This window comes from Phyllobates terribilis, unplaced genomic scaffold, assembly GCF_046119375.1.
Source record: "Phyllobates terribilis strain yellow unplaced genomic scaffold, ASM4611937v1 Scaffold_118__1_contigs__length_5260490, whole genome shotgun sequence".
Taxonomy (NCBI): Eukaryota; Metazoa; Chordata; class Amphibia; order Anura; family Dendrobatidae; genus Phyllobates; species Phyllobates terribilis.
Window position 1 is genome coordinate 1,929,121 of NW_027362878.1, and position 21,241 is coordinate 1,950,361.

The following is a 21,241-nucleotide window of genomic DNA, read 5'->3' on the forward strand; positions in this document are numbered from 1 at the left end:
AAGGATTTCAAAACTTCAGTGGAATTCTGAGAACAATTGATGAGTCCCGAAGCATTTTTAAACTTCAGTGGAATACTGAGAACAATGGTAGAGTTCCGAAGCATTTTTAAACGTCAGGAGAATTCCTTGAACAATGAAAAAGTACCGAAGCATTTTTAAACTTCAGCAGAATTCCGAGAACACTGGAAGAATTCTGAAGCATTTTTAAATATCAGTGGAATTCCGAGAACAATGGAAGAGTTCCAAAGCGTTTTTAAACTTCAGCATAATTCCGAGAACAATGGAAGAGTTCCGAAGCATTTTTAAACTACAGCAGAATCCTGAGAAAAATGGAAGAGTTCCAAACCATTTTTAAACATCAGCAGAATTTCGAGAACAATGGAAGAGTTCCAAAGCATTTATAAACGTCAGCAGAATTCCGAGAACAATGGAATAGTTCCGAAGCATTTTTAAATATCAGTGGAATTCCGAGAAAAATGGTAGTGTTCCGAAGCATTTTTAAACTTCCATGGAATTCGGAGAACAATGGAAGAATTCCAAAGCATTTATAAACGTCAGCAGAATTGCGAGAACAATGGAAAAAGTTCCGAAGCATTTTTAAATGTCAGCAGAATTCTGAGAACAATGGAAGAGTTCAGAAGCATTTTTAAACGTCAGCAGAATTCCGAGAAAAATGGAAGAGTTTCGTAGCATTTTTAAACTTCAGCGGAATTCCGAGAAAAATGGAAGTGTTCCGAAGCATTTTTAAACTTCCATGGAATTCGGAGAACAATGTAAGAGTTCCAAAGCATTTTTATATGTCAGCGGAATTCCGAGAATAATGGAACAGTACCGAAGAATTTTAAAACGTCAGTGGAATTTCGAGAACAATGGAAGAGTCCCGAAGCATTTTTAAACATCAGCAGAATTCTGAGAGCAATGGAAAAGTTCCAAAGCATTTTTAAACTTCAGCGGAATTCCGAGAACAATGGAAGAGTTCCGAAGCATTTTTAAACGTCAGCGGAATTCCGAGAGCAATGGAGGAGTTCCGAAGTATTTTTAAACATCAGCAGAACTTCGAGAACTATGGAGGAGTTCAGAAGCATTTTTAAACGTCAGCAGAATTCCGAGAAAAATGGAAGAGTTGCGAAGCATTTTTAAACTTCAACGGAATTCCGAGAACAATGGAAGAGTTCCGAAGCATTTTTAAACGTCAGCGGAATTCCGAGAATAATGGAAGAGTTCTGAAGGATTTCAAAACTTCAGTGTAATTCCGAGAACAATTGATGAGTCCCGAAGCATTTTTAAACTTCAGTGGAATACTGAGACCAATGGAAGAGTTCCGAAGCATTTTTAAACATCAGCAGAATTCCTTGAACAATGAAAAAGTATCGAAGCATTTTTCAACTTCAGCAGAATTCCGAGAACACTCGAAGAATTCTGAAGCATTTTTAAACATCAGCAGAATTCCGAGAACAATGGAAGAGGTCCGAAGCAAATTTAAACTCCAGCAGAATTCTGAGAGCAATGGAAGAGTTGCCAACCATTTTTAAACATCAGCAGAATTCCGAGAACAATGGAAGGGTTCCAAAGCATTTATAAACGTCAGCAGAATTGCGAGAACAATGGAATAGTTCCGAAGCATTTTTAAATATCAGTGGAATTCCGAGAACAATGGAAGAGTTCCGAAGCGTTTTTAAACTTCATCGGAATTCCGAGAACAATGGAAGAGTTCCGAAGCATTTTTAAACTACAGCAGAATTCCGAGAAAAATGGAAGAGTTCCGAAGCATTTTTAAACTTCAGCGGAATTCCGAGAACAGTGGTAGAGTTCGAAAGCATTTTTAAACGTCAGCAGAATTCCGAGAACAATGGAAGAGTTCCGAAGCATTTCTAAACTTCAGCAGAATTCCGAGAACAGTGGTAGAGTTCCGAAGCATTTTTAACCTTCAGCAGAATTCCGAGAAAAATGGAAGTGTTCCGTAGCATTTTTAAACTTCCATGGAATTCGGAGAACAATGGAAGAGTTCCAAAGCATTTTTATATGTCAGCAGAATTCCGAGGATAATGGAACAGTTCCGAAGAATTTAAAAACGTCAGTGGAATTTCGAGAACAATGGAAGAGTTCCGAAGCATTTTTAAACTTCAGCGGAATTCCAAGAACAATGGAAGCGATCAGAATCATTTTTAAACGTCAGCGGAATTCCGAAAACAATGGAAGAGTTCCGAAGCATTTTTAAACTTCAGCGGAATTCCGAGACCAATTGTAGTGTTCCGAAGCATTTCTAAATGTCTGCGGAATTCCGAGAAGAATGGAAGAGTTCGGAAGCATTTTTAAACGTCAGCATAATTCCGAGAACAATGGAAGAGTTCCGAAGCATTTTTAAACTACAGCAGAATTCTGAGAAAAATGGAAGAGTTCCAAACCATTTTTAAACATCAGCAGAATTTCGAGAACAATGGAAGAGTTCCAAAGCATTTATAAACGTCAGCAGAATTCCGAGAACAATGGAATAGTTCCGAAGCATTTTTAAATATCAGTGGAATTCCGAGAAAAATGGTAGTGTTCCGAAGCATTTTTAAACTTCCATGGAATTCGGAGAACAATGGAAGAATTAAAAAGCATTTATAAACGTCAGCAGAATTGCGAGAACAATGGAAAAATTTCCGAAGCATTTTTAAATGTCAGCAGAATTCTGAGAACAATGGAAGAGTTCAGAAGCATTTTTAAACGTCAGCAGAATTCCGAGAAAAATGGAAGAGTTTCGTAGCATTTTTAAACTTCAGCGGAATTCCGAGAAAAATGGAAGTGTTCCGAAGCATTTTTAAACTTCCATGGAATTCGGAGAACAATGTAAGAGTTCCGAAGCATTTTTAAACTTCAGCGGAATTCCAAGAACAATGGAAGCGTTCAGAATTATTTTTAAACATCAGCGGAATTCCGAAAACAATGGAAGAGTTCCAAAGCATTTTTAAACTTCAGCGGAATTCCGAGAACAATGGAAGAGTTCCGAAGCATTTTTAAACGTCAGCGGAATTCCGAGAATAATGGAAGAGTTCTGAAGGATTTCAAAACTTCAGTGTAATTCCCAGAACAATTGATGAGTCCTGAAGCATTTTTAAACTTCAGTGGAATACTGAGACCAATGGAAGAGTTCCGAAGCATTTTTAAACATCAGCAGAATTCCTTGAACAATGAAAAAGTATCGAAGCATTTTTCAACTTCAGCAGAATTCCGAGAACACTCGAAGAATTCTGAAGCATTTTTAAACATCAGCAGAATTCCGAGAACAATGGAAGAGTTCGAAGCAAATTTAAACTCCAGCAGAATTCTGAGAACAATGGAAGAGTTCCCAACCATTTTTAAACATCAGCAGAATTACGAGAACAATGGAAGGGTTCCAAAGCATTTATAAACGTCAGCAGAATTGCGAGAACAATGGAAAAAGTTCCGAAGCATTTTTAAATGTCAGCGGAATTCCGAGAACAATGGAAGAGTTCAGAAGCATTTTTAAACGTCAGCAGAATTCCGAGAAAAATGGAAGAGTTCCGAAGCATTTTTAAACTTCAGCGGAATTCCGAGAAAAATGGAAGTGTTCCGAAGCATTTTTAAACTTCCATGGAATTCGGAGAACAATGGAAGAGTTTCAAAGCATTTTTATATGTCAGCGGAACTCCGAGAATAATGGAACAGTTCCGAAGAATTTTAAAACGTCAGTGGAATTTCGAGAACAATGGAAGAGTTCCGAAGCATTTTTAAACTTCAGCGGAATTCCAAGAACAATGGAAGCGTTCAGAATTATTTTTAAACATCAGCGGAATTCCGAAAACAATGGAAGAGTTCCAAAGCATTTTTAAACTTCAGCGGAATTCCGAGAAAAATTGTTGTGTTCCGAAGCATTTTTAAACGTCAGCAGACATCCGAGAAGAATGGAAGAGTTCGGAAGCATTTTTAAACGTCAGCAGAATTCCGAGAACAATGGAAGAGTTCCGAACCATTTTTAAACTTCAGCAGAATTCTGAAAGCAATGAAAAAGTTCAAAAGCATTTTTAAACTTCAGCAGAATTCCTTGAACAATGGAAGAGTTCCGAAGCATTTTTAAATATCAGTGGAATTCCGAGAGCAATGGAAGAGTTCCAAAGCATTTTTAAACTTCAGCGGAATTCCGAGAACAATGGAAGAGTTCCAAAGCATTTTTAAACTACAGCAGAGTCCAGAGAACAATTGAAGAGTTCCGAACCATTTTTAAACGTCAGCAGAATTCCGAGAACAATGGAAGAGTTCAGAACCATTTTTAAACGCCTGCAGAATTCCAGGAACAATGGAAGAGTTCCAAAGCATTTTTAAACGTCAGCAAAATTCCAAGAACAATGGAAGAGGTCCGAAGCATTTTTAAACTTCAGCGAAATACCGAGAACAATGGAAGAGTTCCGAAGCATTTTTAAACTTCAGCGGAATTCCGAGAATAATGGAAGAGTTCTGAAGGATTTCAAAACTTAAGTGGAATTTCGAGAACAATGGAAGAGTTCCAAAGCATTTTTAAACGTCAGAGGAATTCCGAGCACAATGGTGGTGTTCCGAAGCATTTTTAAACATCAGCAGAATTCCGAGAAAAATGGAAGAGTTCCGAAGCATTTTTAAATGTCAGCAGAATTCCTTGAACAAAGAAAAAGTACCGAATTATTTTTAAACTTCAGCAGAATTCCGAGAACACTGGAAGAATTCTGAAGCATTTTTAAACATCAACAGAATTCCGAGAACAATGGAAGGGTTCCAAAGCATTTATAAACGTCAGCAGAATTGCGAGAACAATGGAATAGTTCCGAAGCATTTTTAAATATCAGTGGAATTCCGAGAACAATGGAAGAGTTCCGAAGCGTTTTTAAACTTCATCGGAATTCCGAGAACAATGGAAGAGTTCCGAAGCATTTTTAAACTACAGCAGAATTCCGAGAAAAATGGAAGAGTTCCGAAGCATTTTTAAACTTCAGCGGAATTCCGAGAACAGTGGTAGAGTTCGAAAGCATTTTTAAACGTCAGCAGAATTCCGAGAACAATGGAAGAGTTCCGAAGCATTTCTAAACTTCAGCAGAATTCCGAGAACAGTGGTAGAGTTCCGAAGCATTTTTAACCTTCAGCAGAATTCCGAGAAAAATGGAAGTGTTCCGTAGCATTTTTAAACTTCCATGGAATTCGGAGAACAATGGAAGAGTTCCAAAGCATTTTTATATGTCAGCAGAATTCCGAGGATAATGGAACAGTTCCGAAGAATTTAAAAACGTCAGTGGAATTTCGAGAACAATGGAAGAGTTCCGAAGCATTTTTAAACTTCAGCGGAATTCCAAGAACAATGGAAGCGATCAGAATCATTTTTAAATGTCAGCGGAATTCCGAAAACAATGGAAGAGTTCCGAAGCATTTTTAAACTTCAGCGGAATTCCGAGACCAATTGTAGTGTTCCGAAGCATTTCTAAATGTCTGCGGAATTCCGAGAAGAATGGAAGAGTTCGGAAGCATTTTTAAACGTCAGCATAATTCCGAGAACAATGGAAGAGTTCCGAAGCATTTTTAAACTACAGCAGAATTCTGAGAAAAATGGAAGAGTTCCAAACCATTTTTAAACATCAGCAGAATTTCGAGAACAATGGAAGAGTTCCAAAGCATTTATAAACGTCAGCAGAATTCCGAGAACAATGGAATAGTTCCGAAGCATTTTTAAATATCAGTGGAATTCCGAGAAAAATGGTAGTGTTCCGAAGCATTTTTAAACTTCCATGGAATTCGGAGAACAATGGAAGAATTAAAAAGCATTTATAAACGTCAGCAGAATTGCGAGAACAATGGAAAAATTTCCGAAGCATTTTTAAATGTCAGCAGAATTCTGAGAACAATGGAAGAGTTCAGAAGCATTTTTAAACGTCAGCAGAATTCCGAGAAAAATGGAAGAGTTTCGTAGCATTTTTAAACTTCAGCGGAATTCCGAGAAAAATGGAAGTGTTCCGAAGCATTTTTAAACTTCCATGGAATTCGGAGAACAATGTAAGAGTTCCGAAGCATTTTTAAACTTCAGCGGAATTCCAAGAACAATGGAAGCGTTCAGAATTATTTTTAAACATCAGCGGAATTCCGAAAACAATGGAAGAGTTCCAAAGCATTTTTAAACTTCAGCGGAATTCCGAGAACAATGGAAGAGTTCCGAAGCATTTTTAAACGTCAGCGGAATTCCGAGAATAATGGAAGAGTTCTGAAGGATTTCAAAACTTCAGTGTAATTCCCAGAACAATTGATGAGTCCTGAAGCATTTTTAAACTTCAGTGGAATACTGAGACCAATGGAAGAGTTCCGAAGCATTTTTAAACATCAGCAGAATTCCTTGAACAATGAAAAAGTATCGAAGCATTTTTCAACTTCAGCAGAATTCCGAGAACACTCGAAGAATTCTGAAGCATTTTTAAACATCAGCAGAATTCCGAGAACAATGGAAGAGTTCGAAGCAAATTTAAACTCCAGCAGAATTCTGAGAACAATGGAAGAGTTCCCAACCATTTTTAAACATCAGCAGAATTCCGAGAACAATGGAAGGGTTCCAAAGCATTTATAAACGTCAGCAGAATTGCGAGAACAATGGAAAAAGTTCCGAAGCATTTTTAAATGTCAGCGGAATTCCGAGAACAATGGAAGAGTTCAGAAGCATTTTTAAACGTCAGCAGAATTCCGAGAAAAATGGAAGAGTTCCGAAGCATTTTTAAACTTCAGCGGAATTCCGAGAAAAATGGAAGTGTTCCGAAGCATTTTTAAACTTCCATGGAATTCGGAGAACAATGGAAGAGTTTCAAAGCATTTTTATATGTCAGCGGAACTCCGAGAATAATGGAACAGTTCCGAAGAATTTTAAAACGTCAGTGGAATTTCGAGAACAATGGAAGAGTTCCGAAGCATTTTTAAACTTCAGCGGAATTCCAAGAACAATGGAAGCGTTCAGAATTATTTTTAAACATCAGCGGAATTCCGAAAACAATGGAAGAGTTCCAAAGCATTTTTAAACTTCAGCGGAATTCCGAGAAAAATTGTTGTGTTCCGAAGCATTTTTAAACGTCAGCAGACATCCGAGAAGAATGGAAGAGTTCGGAAGCATTTTTAAACGTCAGCAGAATTCCGAGAACAATGGAAGAGTTCCGAACCATTTTTAAACTTCAGCAGAATTCTGAAAGCAATGAAAAAGTTCAAAAGCATTTTTAAACTTCAGCAGAATTCCTTGAACAATGGAAGAGTTCCGAAGCATTTTTAAATATCAGTGGAATTCCGAGAGCAATGGAAGAGTTCCAAAGCATTTTTAAACTTCAGCGGAATTCCGAGAACAATGGAAGAGTTCCAAAGCATTTTTAAACTACAGCAGAGTCCAGAGAACAATTGAAGAGTTCCGAACCATTTTTAAACGTCAGCAGAATTCCGAGAACAATGGAAGAGTTCAGAACCATTTTTAAACGCCTGCAGAATTCCAGGAACAATGGAAGAGTTCCAAAGCATTTTTAAACGTCAGCAAAATTCCAAGAACAATGGAAGAGGTCCGAAGCATTTTTAAACTTCAGCGAAATACCGAGAACAATGGAAGAGTTCCGAAGCATTTTTAAACTTCAGCGGAATTCCGAGAATAATGGAAGAGTTCTGAAGGATTTCAAAACTTAAGTGGAATTTCGAGAACAATGGAAGAGTTCCAAAGCATTTTTAAACGTCAGAGGAATTCCGAGCACAATGGTGGTGTTCCGAAGCATTTTTAAACATCAGCAGAATTCCGAGAAAAATGGAAGAGTTCCGAAGCATTTTTAAATGTCAGCAGAATTCCTTGAACAAAGAAAAAGTACCGAATTATTTTTAAACTTCAGCAGAATTCCGAGAACACTGGAAGAATTCTGAAGCATTTTTAAACATCAACAGAATTCCGAGAACAATGGAAGGGTTCCAAAGCATTTATAAACGTCAGCAGAATTGCGAGAACAATGGAATAGTTCCGAAGCATTTTTAAATATCAGTGGAATTCCGAGAACAATGGAAGAGTTCCGAAGCGTTTTTAAACTTCATCGGAATTCCGAGAACAATGGAAGAGTTCCGAAGCATTTTTAAACTACAGCAGAATTCCGAGAAAAATGGAAGAGTTCCGAAGCATTTTTAAACTTCAGCGGAATTCCGAGAACAGTGGTAGAGTTCGAAAGCATTTTTAAACATCAGCAGAATTCCGAGAACAATGGAAGAGTTCCGAAGCATTTCTAAACTTCAGCAGAATTCCGAGAACAGTGGTAGAGTTCCGAAGCATTTTTAACCTTCAGCAGAATTCCGAGAAAAATGGAAGTGTTCCGTAGCATTTTTAAACTTCCATGGAATTCGGAGAACAATGGAAGAGTTCCAAAGCATTTTTATATGTCAGCAGAATTCCGAGGATAATGGAACAGTTCCGAAGAATTTAAAAACGTCAGTGGAATTTCGAGAACAATGGAAGAGTTCCGAAGCATTTTTAAACTTCAGCGGAATTCCAAGAACAATGGAAGCGATCAGAATCATTTTTAAATGTCAGCGGAATTCCGAAAACAATGGAAGAGTTCCGAAGCATTTTTAAACTTCAGCGGAATTCCGAGACCAATTGTAGTGTTCCGAAGCATTTCTAAATGTCTGCGGAATTCCGAGAAGAATGGAAGAGTTCGGAAGCATTTTTAAACGTCAGCATAATTCCGAGAACAATGGAAGAGTTCCGAAGCATTTTTAAACTACAGCAGAATTCTGAGAAAAATGGAAGAGTTCCAAACCATTTTTAAACATCAGCAGAATTTCGAGAACAATGGAAGAGTTCCAAAGCATTTATAAACGTCAGCAGAATTCCGAGAACAATGGAATAGTTCCGAAGCATTTTTAAATATCAGTGGAATTCCGAGAAAAATGGTAGTGTTCCGAAGCATTTTTAAACTTCCATGGAATTCGGAGAACAATGGAAGAATTAAAAAGCATTTATAAACGTCAGCAGAATTGCGAGAACAATGGAAAAATTTCCGAAGCATTTTTAAATGTCAGCAGAATTCTGAGAACAATGGAAGAGTTCAGAAGCATTTTTAAACGTCAGCAGAATTCCGAGAAAAATGGAAGAGTTTCGTAGCATTTTTAAACTTCAGCGGAATTCCGAGAAAAATGGAAGTGTTCCGAAGCATTTTTAAACTTCCATGGAATTCGGAGAACAATGTAAGAGTTCCGAAGCATTTTTAAACTTCAGCGGAATTCCAAGAACAATGGAAGCGTTCAGAATTATTTTTAAACATCAGCGGAATTCCGAAAACAATGGAAGAGTTCCAAAGCATTTTTAAACTTCAGCGGAATTCCGAGAACAATGGAAGAGTTCCGAAGCATTTTTAAACGTCAGCGGAATTCCGAGAATAATGGAAGAGTTCTGAAGGATTTCAAAACTTCAGTGTAATTCCCAGAACAATTGATGAGTCCTGAAGCATTTTTAAACTTCAGTGGAATACTGAGACCAATGGAAGAGTTCCGAAGCATTTTTAAACATCAGCAGAATTCCTTGAACAATGAAAAAGTATCGAAGCATTTTTCAACTTCAGCAGAATTCCGAGAACACTCGAAGAATTCTGAAGCATTTTTAAACATCAGCAGAATTCCGAGAACAATGGAAGAGTTCGAAGCAAATTTAAACTCCAGCAGAATTCTGAGAACAATGGAAGAGTTCCCAACCATTTTTAAACATCAGCAGAATTCCGAGAACAATGGAAGGGTTCCAAAGCATTTATAAACGTCAGCAGAATTGCGAGAACAATGGAAAAAGTTCCGAAGCATTTTTAAATGTCAGCGGAATTCCGAGAACAATGGAAGAGTTCAGAAGCATTTTTAAACGTCAGCAGAATTCCGAGAAAAATGGAAGAGTTCCGAAGCATTTTTAAACTTCAGCGGAATTCCGAGAAAAATGGAAGTGTTCCGAAGCATTTTTAAACTTCCATGGAATTCGGAGAACAATGGAAGAGTTTCAAAGCATTTTTATATGTCAGCGGAACTCCGAGAATAATGGAACAGTTCCGAAGAATTTTAAAACGTCAGTGGAATTTCGAGAACAATGGAAGAGTTCCGAAGCATTTTTAAACTTCAGCGGAATTCCAAGAACAATGGAAGCGTTCAGAATTATTTTTAAACATCAGCGGAATTCCGAAAACAATGGAAGAGTTCCGAAGCATTTTTAAACTTCAGCGGAATTCCGAGAAAAATTGTTGTGTTCCGAAGCATTTTTAAACGTCAGCAGACATCCGAGAAGAATGGAAGAGTTCGGAAGCATTTTTAAACGTCAGCAGAATTCCGAGAACAATGGAAGAGTTCCGAACCATTTTTAAACTTCAGCAGAATTCTGAAAGCAATGAAAAAGTTCAAAAGCATTTTTAAACTTCAGCAGAATTCCTTGAACAATGGAAGAGTTCCGAAGCATTTTTAAATATCAGTGGAATTCCGAGAGCAATGGAAGAGTTCCAAAGCATTTTTAAACTTCAGCGGAATTCCGAGAACAATGGAAGAGTTCCAAAGCATTTTTAAACTACAGCAGAGTCCAGAGAACAATTGAAGAGTTCCGAACCATTTTTAAACGTCAGCAGACTTCCGAGAACAATGGAAGAGTTCAGAACCATTTTTAAACGCCTGCAGAATTCCAGGAACAATGGAAGAGTTCCAAAGCATTTTTAAACGTCAGCAAAATTCCAAGAGCAATGGAAGAGGTCCGAAGCATTTTTAAACTTCAGCGAAATACCGAGAACAATGGAAGAGTTCTGAAGCATTTTTAAACTTCAGCGGAATTCCGAGAATAATGGAAGAGTTCTGAAGGATTTCAAAACTTAAGTGGAATTTCGAGAACAATGGAAGAGTTCCAAAGCATTTTTAAACGTCAGAGGAATTCCGAGCACAATGGTGGTGTTCCGAAGCATTTTTAAACATCAGCAGAATTCCGAGAAAAATGGAAGAGTTCCGAAGCATTTTTAAATGTCAGCAGAATTCCTTGAACAAAGAAAAAGTACCGAATTATTTTTAAACTTCAGCAGAATTCCGAGAACACTGGAAGAATTCTGAAGCATTTTTAAACATCAACAGAATTCCGAGAACAATGGAAGAGTTCCGAAGCATTTTTAAACTACAGCAGAATTCCGCGAACAATGGAAGGGTTCCAAAGCATTTATAAACGTCAGCAGAATTGCGAGAACAATTGAATAGTTCCGAAGCATTTTTAAATATCAGTGGAATTCCAAGAAAAATGGTAGTGTTCCGAAGCATTTTTAAACTTCCATGGAATTCGGAGAACAATGGAAGAATTCCAAAGCATTTATAAACGTCAGCAGAATTGCGAGAACAATGGAAAAAGTTCCGAAGCATTTTTAAACGTCAGCAGAATTCCGAGAAAAATGGAAGAGTTTCGTAGCATTTTTAAACTTCAGCGGAATTCTGAGAAAAATGGAAGTGTTCCGAAGCATTTTTAAACTTCCATGGAATTCGGAGAACAATGTAAGAGTTCCAAAGCATTTTTATATGTCAGCGGAATTCCGAGAATAATGGAACAGTACCGAAGAATTTTAAAACGTCAGCAGAATTCCGAGAACAATGGAAGAATTCTGAAGCATTTTAAAACTTCAGCAGAATTCCGAGAACAATGGAAGAGTTCCGAAGCATTTTTAAACTACAGCAGAATTCTGAGAAAAATGGAAGAGTTCCAAAGCATTTTTAAACATCAGCAGAATTTCGAGAACAATGGAAGAGTTCCAAAACATTTCTAAACTTCAGCAGAATTCTGAGAGCAATGGAAAAGTTCAAAAGCATTTTTAAACTTCAGCAGAATTCCTTGAACAATGGAAGAGTTCCGAAGCATTTTTAAACTTCAGCAGAATTCCGAGAACAATGGAAGAATTCTGAAGCATTTTTAAACATCAGAATTCCGAGAACAATGGAATAGTTCCGAAGCATTTTTAAACATCAGCGGCATTCCGAGAACAATGGAAGAGTTCCGAACCATTTTTAAATGTCAGCAGAATTCCGAGAACAATGGAAGAGTTCCGAAGCATTTTTAAATATCAGTGGAATTCCGAGAAAAATGGTAGTGTTCCGAAGCATTTTTAAACTTCCATGGAATTCGGAGAACAATGGAAGAATTCCAAAGCATTTATAAACGTCAGCAGAATTGCGAGAACAATGGAAAAAGTTCCGAAGCATTTTTAAATGTCAGCAGAATTCTGAGAACAATGGAAGAGTTCAGAAGCATTTTTAAACGTCAGCAGAATTCCGAGAAAAATGGAAGAGTTTCGTAGCATTTTTAAACTTCAGCGGAATTCCGAGAAAAATGGAAGTGTTCCGAAGCATTTTTAAACTTCCATGGAATTCGGAGAACAATGTAAGAGTTCCAAAGCATTTTTATATGTCAGCGGAATTCCGAGAATAATGGAACAGTACCGAAGAATTTTAAAACGTCAGTGGAATTTCGAGAACAATGGAAGAGTCCCGAAGCATTTTTAAACATCAGCAGAATTCTGAGAGCAATGGAAAAGTTCCAAAGCATTTTTAAACTTCAGCGGAATTCCGAGAACAATGGAAGAGTTCCGAAGCATTTTTAAACGTCAGCGGAATTCCGAGAGCAATGGAGGAGTTCCGAAGTATTTTTAAACATCAGCAGAACTTCGAGAACTATGGAGGAGTTCAGAAGCATTTTTAAACGTCAGCAGAATTCCGAGAAAAATGGAAGAGTTGCGAAGCATTTTTAAACTTCAACGGAATTCCGAGAACAATGGAAGAGTTCCGAAGCATTTTTAAACGTCAGCGGAATTCCGAGAATAATGGAAGAGTTCTGAAGGATTTCAAAACTTCAGTGTAATTCCGAGAACAATTGATGAGTCCCGAAGCATTTTTAAACTTCAGTGGAATACTGAGACCAATGGAAGAGTTCCGAAGCATTTTTAAACATCAGCAGAATTCCTTGAACAATGAAAAAGTATCGAAGCATTTTTCAACTTCAGCAGAATTCCGAGAACACTCGAAGAATTCTGAAGCATTTTTAAACATCAGCAGAATTCCGAGAACAATGGAAGAGGTCCGACCAAATTTAAACTCCAGCAGAATTCTGAGAGCAATGGAAGAGTTGCCAACCATTTTTAAACATCAGCAGAATTCCGAGAACAATGGAAGGGTTCCAAAGCATTTATAAACGTCAGCAGAATTGCGAGAACAATGGAATAGTTCCGAAGCATTTTTAAATATCAGTGGAATTCCGAGAACAATGGAAGAATTCTGAAGCATTTTTAAACATCAACAGAATTCCGAGAACAATGGAAGAGTTCCGAAGCATTTTTAAACTACAGCAGAATTCCGCGAACAATGGAAGGGTTCCAAAGCATTTATAAACGTCAGCAGAATTGCGAGAACAATTGAATAGTTCCGAAGCATTTTTAAATATCAGTGGAATTCCGAGAACAATGGAAAAGTTCCAAAGCGTTTTTAAACTTCAGCATAATTCCGAGAACAATGGAAGAGTTCCGAAGCATTTTTAAACTACAGCAGAATTCTGAGAAAAATGGAAGAGTTCCAAACCATTTTTAAACATCAGCAGAATTTCGAGAACAATGGAAGAGTTCCAAAGCATTTATAAACGTCAGCAGAATTCCGAGAACAATGGAATAGTTCCGAAGCATTTTTAAATATCAGTGGAATTCCGAGAAAAATGGTAGTGTTCCGAAGCATTTTTAAACTTCCATGGAATTCGGAGAACAATGGAAGAATTCCAAAGCATTTATAAACGTCAGCAGAATTGCGAGAACAATGGAAAAAGTTCCGAAGCATTTTTAAATGTCAGCAGAATTCCGAGAACAATGGAAGAGTTCAGAAGCATTTTTAAACGTCAGCAGAATTCCGAGAAAAATGGAAGAGTTTCGTAGCATTTTTAAACTTCAGCGGAATTCTGAGAAAAATGGAAGTGTTCCGAAGCATTTTTAAACTTCCATGGAATTCGGAGAACAATGTAAGAGTTCCAAAGCATTTTTATATGTCAGCGGAATTTCGAGAATAATGGAACAGTACCGAAGAATTTTAAAACGTCAGCAGAATTCCGAGAACAATGGAAGAATTCTGAAGCATTTTAAAACATCAGCAGAATTCCGAGAACAATGGAAGAGTTCCGAAGCATTTTTAAACTACAGCAGAATTCTGAGAAAAATGGAAGAGTTCCAAACCATTTTTAAACATCAGCAGAATTTCGAGAACAATGGAAGAGTTCCAAAACATTTTTAAACTTCAGCGGAATTCCGAGAACAGTGGTAGAGTTCGAAAGCATTTTTAAACGTCAGCAGAATTCCGAGAACAATGGAAGAGTTCCGAAGCATTTCTAAACTTCAGCAGAATTCCGAGAACTGTGGTAGAGTTCCGAAGCATTTTTAACCTTCAGCAGAATTCCGAGAAAAATGGAAGTGTTCCGTAGCATTTTTAAACTTCCATGGAATTCGGAGAACAATGGAAGAGTTCCAAAGCATTTTTATATGTCAGCAGAATTCCGAGGATAATGGAACAGTTCCGAAGAATTTAAAAACGTCAGTGGAATTTCGAGAACAATGGAAGAGTTCCGAAGCATTTTTAAACTTCAGCGGAATTCCAAGAACAATGGAAGCGATCAGAATCATTTTTAAACGTCAGCGGAATTCCGAAAACAATGGAAGAGTTCCGAAGCATTTTTAAACTTCAGCGGAATTCCGAGACCAATTGTAGTGTTCCGAAGCATTTCTAAATGTCTGCGGAATTCCGAGAAGAATGGAAGAGTTCGGAAGCATTTTTAAACGTCAGCAGAATTCCGAGAACAATGGAAGAGTTGCAAACCATTTTTAAACTTCAGCAGAATTCTGAGAGCAATGGAAAAGTTCAAAAGCATTTTTAAACTTCAGCAGAATTCCTTGAACAATGGAAGAGTTCCGAAGCATTTTTAAACTTCAGCAGAATTCCGAGAACAATGGAAGAGTTGCAAACCATTTTTAAACTTCAGCAGAATTCTGAGAGCAATGGAAAAGTTCAAAAGCATTTTTAAACTTCAGCAGAATTCCTTGAACAATGGAAGAGTTCCGAAGCATTTTTAAACTTCAGCAGAATTCCGAGAACAATGGAAGAATTCTGAAGCATTTTTAAACATCAGAATTCCGAGAACAATGGAATAGTTCCGAAGCATTTTTAAACATCAGCGGCATTCCGAGAACAATGGAAGAGTTCCGAACCATTTTTAAATGTCAGCAGAATTCCGAGAACAATGGAAGAGTTCAAAAGCATTTATAAACGTCAGCAGAATTCCGAGAACAGTGGATTAGTTCCGAAGCATTTTGAAACGTCAGCGGCATTCCGAGAACAATGTAAGAGTTCCGAACCATTATTAAATGTCAGCAGAATTCCGAGATCAATGGAAGAGTTCAGAATTTTTAAACTTCAGCAGAATTCCGATAACAATGGAAGAGTTCCGAAGCATTTTTAAACTTCAGCGGAATTCCGAGAACAATGGGAGTGTTCTGAAGCATTTTTAAACTTCAGCGGAATTCCGAGAACAATGGAAGAGTTCCGAACCATTTTTAAACGTCAGCAGAATGCCAAGAACAATGGGAGTGTTCCGAAGCATTTTTAAATGTCAGAGGAATTCCGAGAACAATGGAAGAGTTCCAAAGCATTTTTGAATGTCAGCAGAATTCCGAGAACAATGGAAGAGTGCCGAAGCATTTTTACTTTCAGCGGAATTCCGAGAACAATGGTAGAGTTGCGAAGAATTTTTACACATCAGCGGAATTCCGAGAACAATGGAAGAGTTCCGAAGCATTTTTAAACTTCAGCGGAATTCTGAGAACAATGGAAGAGTTCCGACGCAATTTTAAACTTCAGCGGAATTCCGAAAACAATGGAAGAGTTCCAAAGCATTTTTAAACTTCAGCGGAATTCCGAGAACAATGGAAGAGTTCTGAAGCATTTTTAAACGTTAGCGGAATTCCGAGAACAATGGAGGAGTTCCGAAGCATTTTTAAACATCAGCAGAATTTCGAGAACAATGGAAGAGTTCAGAAGCATTTTTAAACTTCAACGGAATTCCGAGAACAATGGAAGAGTTCCGAAGCATTTTTAAACGTCAGCGGAATTTCGAGAATAATGGAAGAGTTCTGAAGGATTTCAAAACTTCAGTGGAATTCTGAGAACAATTGATGAGTCCCGAAGCATTTTTAAACTTCAGTGGAATACTGAGAACAATGGTAGAGTTCCGAAGCATTTTTAAATGTCAGGAGAATTCCTTGAACAATGAAAAAGTACCGAAGCATTTTTAAACTTCAGCAGAATTCCGAGAACACTGGAAGAATTCTGAAGCATTTTTAAATATCAGTGGAATTCCGAGAACAATGGAAGAGTTCCAAAGCGTTTTTAAACTTCAGCATAATTCCGAGAACAATGGAAGAGTTCCGAAGCATTTTTAAACTACAGCAGAATCCTGAGAAAAATGGAAGAGTTCCAAACCATTTTTAAACATCAGCAGAATTTCGAGAACAATGGAAGAGTTCCAAAGCATTTATAAACGTCAGCAGAATTCCGAGAACAATGGAATAGTTCCGAAGCATTTTTAAATATCAGTGGAATTCCGAGAAAAATGGTAGTGTTTCGAAGCATTTTTAAACTTCCATGGAATTCGGAGAACAATGGAAGAATTCCAAAGCATTTATAAACGTCAGCAGAATTGCGAGAACAATGGAAAAAGTTCCGAAGCATTTTTAAATGTCAGCAGAATTCTGAGAACAATGGAAGAGTTCAGAAGCATTTTTAAACGTCAGCAGAATTCCGAGAAAAATGGAAGAGTTTCGTAGCATTTTTAAACTTCAGCGGAATTCCGAGAAAAATGGAAGTGTTCCGAAGCATTTTTAAACTTCCATGGAATTCGGAGAACAATGTAAGAGTTCCGAAGCATTTTTAAACTTCAGCGGAATTCCAAGAACAATGGAAGCGTTCAGAATTATTTTTAAACATCAGCGGAATTCCGAAAACAATGGAAGAGTTCCAAAGCATTTTTAAACTTCAGCGGAATTCCGAGAAAAATTGTTGTGTTCCGAAGCATTTTTAAACGTCAGCAGACATCCGAGAAGAATGGAAGAGTTCGGAAGCATTTTTAAACGTCAGCAGAATTCCGAGAACAATGGAAGAGTTCCGAACCATTTTTAAACTTCAGCAGAATTCTGAAAGCAATGAAAAAGTTCAAAAGCATTTTTAAACTTCAGCAGAATTCCTTGAACAATGGAAGAGTTCCGAAGCATTTTTAAACTTCAGCAGAATTCCGAGAACAATGGAAGAGTTGCAAACCATTTTTAAACTTCAGCAGAATTCTGAGAGCAATGGAAAAGTTCAAAAGCATTTTTAAACTTCAGCAGAATTCCTTGAACAATGGAAGAGTTCCGAAGCATTTTTAAACTTCAGCAGAATTCCGAGAACAATGGAAGAATTCTGAAGCATTTTTAAACATCAGAATTCCGAGAACAATGGAATAGTTCCGAAGCATTTTTAAACATCAGCGGCATTCCGAGAACAATGGAAGAGTTCCGAACCATTTTTAAATGTCAGCAGAATTCCGAGAACAATGGAAGAGTTCAAAAGCATTTATAAACGTCAGCAGAATTCCGAGAACAGTGGATTAGTTCCGAAGCATTTTGAAACGTCAGCGGCATTCCGAGAACAATGTAAGAGTTCCGAACCATTATTAAATGTCAGCAGAATTCCGAGATCAATGGAAGAGTTCAGAATTTTTAAACTTCAGCAGAATTCCGAGAACAATGGAAGAGTTCCGAAGCATTTTTAAACTTCAGCGGAATTCCGAGAACAATGGGAGTGTTCTGAAGCATTTTTAAACTTCAGCGGAATTCCGAGAACAATGGAAGAGTTCCGAACCATTTTTAAACGTCAGCAGAATGCCAAGAACAATGGGAGTGTTCCGAAGCATTTTTAAATGTCAGAGGAATTCCGAGAACAATGGAAGAGTTCCAAAGCATTTTTGAATGTCAGCAGAATTCCGAGAACAATGGAAGAGTGCCGAAGCATTTTTACTTTCAGCGGAATTCCGAGAACAATGGTAGAGTTGCGAAGAATTCTTACACATCAGCGGAATTCCGAGAACAATGGAAGAGTTCCGAAGCATTTTTAAACTTCAGCGGAATTCTGAGAACAATGGAAGAGTTCCGACGCAATTTTAAACTTCAGCGGAATTCCGAAAACAATGGAAGAGTTCCAAAGCATTTTTAAACTTCAGCGGAATTCCGAGAACAATGGAAGAGTTCTGAAGCATTTTTAAACGTTAGCGGAATTCCGAGAACAATGGAGGAGTTCCGAAGCATTTTTAAACATCAGCAGAATTTCGAGAACAATGGAAGAGTTCAGAAGCATTTTTAAACTTCAACGGAATTCCGAGAACAATGGAAGAGTTCCGAAGCATTTTTAAACGTCAGCGGAATTCCGAGAATAATGGAAGAGTTCTGAAGGATTTCAAAACTTCAGTGGAATTCTGAGAACAATTGATGAGTCCCGAAGCATTTTTAAACTTCAGTGGAATACTGAGAACAATGGTAGAGTTCCGAAGCATTTTTAAACGTCAGGAGAATTCCTTGAACAATGAAAAAGTACCGAAGCATTTTTAAACTTCAGCAGAATTCCGAGAACACTGGAAGAATTCTGAAGCATTTTTAAATATCAGTGGAATTCCGAGAACAATGGAAGAGTTCCAAAGCGTTTTTAAACTTCAGCATAATTCCGAGAACAATGGAAGAGTTCCGAAGCATTTTTAAACTACAGCAGAATTCTGAGAAAAATGGAAGAGTTCCAAACCATTTTTAAACATCAGCAGAATTTCGAGAACAATGGAAGAGTTCCAAAGCATTTATAAATGTCAGCAGAATTCCGAGAACAATGGAATAGTTCCGAAGCATTTTTAAATATCAGTGGAATTCCGAGAAAAATGGTAGTGTTCCGAAGCATTTTTAAACTTCCATGGAATTCGGAGAACAATGGAAGAATTCCAAAGCATTTATAAACGTCAGCAGAATTGCGAGAACAATGGAAAAAGTTCCGAAGCATTTTTAAATGTCAGCAGAATTCTGAGAACAATGGAAGAGTTCAGAAGCATTTTTAAACGTCAGCAGAATTCCGAGAAAAATGGAAGAGTTTCGTAGCATTTTTAAACTTCAGCGGAATTCCGAGAAAAATGGAAGTGTTCCGAAGCATTTTTAAACTTCCATGGAATTCGGAGAACAATGTAAGAGTTCCAAAGCATTTTTATATGTCAGCGGAATTCCGAGAATAATGGAACAGTACCGAAGAATTTTAAAACGTCAGTGGAATTTCGAGAACAATGGAAGAGTCCCGAAGCATTTTTAAACATCAGCAGAATTCTGAGAGCAATGGAAAAGTTCCAAAGCATTTTTAAACTTCAGCGGAATTCCGAGAACAATGGAAGAGTTCCGAAGCATTTTTAAACGTCAGCGGAATTCCGAGAGCAATGGAGGAGTTCCGAAGTATTTTTAAACATCAGCAGAACTTCGAGAACTATGGAGGAGTTCAGAAGCATTTTTAAACGTCAGCAGAATTCCGAGAAAAATGGAAGAGTTGCGAAGCATTTTTAAACTTCAACGGAATTCCGAGAACAATGGAAGAGTTCCGAAGCATTTTTAAACGTCAGCGGAATTCCGAGAATAATGGAAGAGTTCTGAAGGATTTCAAAACTTCAGTGTAATTCCGAGAACAATTGATGAGTCCCGAAGCATTTTTAAACTTCAGTGGAATACTGAGACCAATGGAAGAGTTCCGAAGCATTTTTAAACATCAGCAGAATTCCTTGAACAATGAAAAAGTATCGAAGCATTTTTCAACTTCAGCAGAATTCCGAGAACACTCGAAGAATTCTGAAGCATTTTTAAACATCAGCAGAATTCCGAGAACAATGGAAGAGGTCCGAAGCAAATTTAAACTCCAGCAGAATTCTGAGAGCAATGGAAGAGTTGCCAACCATTTTTAAACATCAGCAGAATTCCGAGAACAATGGAAGGGTTCCAAAGCATTTATAAACGTCAGCAGAATTGCGAGAACAATGGAATAGTTCCGAAGCATTTTTAAATATCAGTGGAATTCCGAGAACAATGGAAGAGTTCCGAAGCGTTTTTAAACTTCATCGGAATTCCGAGAACAATGGAAGAGTTCCGAAGCATTTTTAAACTACAGCAGAATTCCGAGAAAAATGGAAGAGTTCCGAAGCATTTTTAAACTTCAGCGGAATTCCGAGAACAGTGGTAGAGTTCGAAAGCATTTTTAAACGTCAGCAGAATTCCGAGAACAATGGAAGAGTTCCGAAGCATTTCTAAACTTCAGCAGAATTCCGAGAACAGTGGTAGAGTTCCGAAGCATTTTTAACCTTCAGCAGAATTCCGAGAAAAATGGAAGTGTTCCGTAGCATTTTTAAACTTCCATGGAATTCGGAGAACAATGGAAGAGTTCCAAAGCATTTTTATATGTCAGCAGAATTCCGAGGATAATGGAACAGTTCCGAAGAATTTAAAAACGTCAGTGGAATTTCGAGAACAATGGAAGAGTTCCGAAGCATTTTTAAACTTCAGCGGAATTCCAAGAACAATGGAAGCGATCAGAATCATTTTTAAACGTCAGCGGAATTCCGAAAACAATGGAAGAGTTCCGAAGCATTTTTAAACTTCAGCGGAATTCCGAGACCAATTGTAGTGTTCCGAAGCATTTCTAAATGTCTGCGGAATTCCGAGAAGAATGGAAGAGTTCGGAAGCATTTTTAAACGTCAGCATAATTCCGAGAACAATGGAAGAGTTCCGAAGCATTTTTAAACTACAGCAGAATTCTGAGAAAAATGGAAGAGTTCCAAACCATTTTTAAACATCAGCAGAATTTCGAGAACAATGGAAGAGTTCCAAAGCATTTATAAACGTCAGCAGAATTCCGAGAACAATGGAAGAGTTCCGAAGCATTTTTAAATATCAGTGGAATTCCGAGAAAAATGGTAGTGTTCCGAAGCATTTTTAAACTTCCATGGAATTCGGAGAACAATGGAAGAATTCCAAAGCATTTATAAACGTCAGGAGAATTGCGAGAACAATGGAAAAAGTTCCGAAGCATTTTTAAATGTCAGCAGAATTCTGAGAACAATGGAAGAGTTCAGAAGCATTTTTAAACGTCAGCAGAATTCCGAGA